Here is a 1623-nt window from a genome sequence, read left to right as displayed (position 1 = left end):
ATGCGAAAGCTAATCCAAAATAGCCAAAGACGATCTAGGAGAGAAGAATCAAGTAATAGAAGAGTTGATGATGAAAATGAATCATAATACACAACATCCCATTCACCATTGGAGATACAAAATGAGGAGGTTAATGAACAAGGTGAAAAATATTTTTGGATATGAATAGTAAATTATTTTTACAACACTAAGTGCAAATTACTTTTCTTTTTCAGTTGAAAATGAGGTCATGCCTTCATCCCAAAGTCAGCAAAGAAAACGTGGCAAGACTATCATGAGAGATATTCATGCATTACATCCCGACCATGTGCTCATAGTTGAATTCAATGAAAGGGGACAACCTTATGGTGATCTACAACCGACGCTTGCAAATTTTATTGGGACTATTGCACGGAATGGACTTGTGTTGCCTCTACACTTTTTAGATTGGAGAAAAATGCCGACAAATCGATTGAATGATGCATGGAAACTTGTTACTGTAAGTTTACAAGTGTTTACCTTCAATTTTAAATTTAAAGAATGAACATATTTAATTCATTTTATGTTTATAGGCATGCTTCTATATCCCCAATCACCATAGAAGAGTTATAATGCAAATGATGGGGCCGCATGGAGACGATGGAGGACTGAAGTGAAAGCTACATCTTATGATTCAAATATTCCACTAGAAGAGTTTGTTGCAATACAACCCATTCCTCATGGATTAACACCTCAAACTTGGGAAGTTTTATGTAACTATTGGAAGTCTACTGAGGTATAACTAGTATAAATTATTTTTGATATCTGTTTATAAATGTTATAATTTCATTATAAATTTTTGTGCTAGAAAACTTCAAAAATCAATAGAGAAAATGCAAACAAAAAGAAAGGGACTCATGCACAGGGACGCACTAATATTCCGTCATTGGAATATAAATTTGTAAGAATCAAATTTATTTCTTTTCTTCCTTATAGTTAGTTTCTCATTGTTCATTTATTGTTTTACACTTTAATGCTTTTATCCTTGAAGTTCTAAGGTTTTATGAGATTCTAAATATTGATTATAAGCAATGTAATGTATATTAGTTAGCTTTTGATGGAATGTGTAAATTAGCAATATAAGTTGTTGCACATATAGAATAATTTATTCTATTAATATTTGTTGTTAAATGTGGATTTCTTATCTTGTTAGTCTCAAGAGAATGGTAGAAAACCAAGTCGTATTGAAATACAACAATTGAGTCGGAGAAGTAGAAAGAAAGGAGGTGCCGCTATTGACGATGAGGCAATACAAACTGAGGTAATAATATTTTACTTTTTAAGTTAACTTTTATATTTTTTTTATTTATAGTAACAATTTATTTTTTTGTTAGAATTTACTTAAAGAGGCTGTATATCGTCTCCTCAAAGATAAACCTAAAGGAACACAACCACTGGAAGTCCATGAGGAGGCATTTCGGTAACAATTTACTTATAATTTCATTTCATTATTTATAAAAGTTATTACATATGGTTCGACTTTAATTATATTCTTTATATAGTGAGGTTTTTGGACCTGAGCATTCTGGTCGAGTACGATGTTTAGGAGCTGGTGCGCTGCCTAGCCAAGTGTTCCCAGAGCAATGTAAACGCAGCTCAATGTAT

General features: G+C 32.0%; 1 long non-coding RNA gene across 1 annotated transcript; it reads left to right on the top strand.

Moving 5' to 3' along the window:
- Positions 1-675: 675 nt before the first annotated feature.
- LOC122044388 lies at positions 676-1267 on the top strand. The gene is made up of 3 exons (XR_006129536.1): positions 676-754; positions 827-919; positions 1172-1267. It is a non-coding gene; the product is annotated as an uncharacterized LOC122044388 (long non-coding RNA).
- The last annotated feature ends 356 nt before the right edge of the window (positions 1268-1623 follow it).

This window comes from Zingiber officinale, chromosome 2A, assembly GCF_018446385.1.
Source record: "Zingiber officinale cultivar Zhangliang chromosome 2A, Zo_v1.1, whole genome shotgun sequence".
NCBI classification, from domain to species: Eukaryota; Viridiplantae; Streptophyta; class Magnoliopsida; order Zingiberales; family Zingiberaceae; genus Zingiber; species Zingiber officinale.
This window is presented reverse-complemented; position numbering and strand designations above follow the sequence as displayed.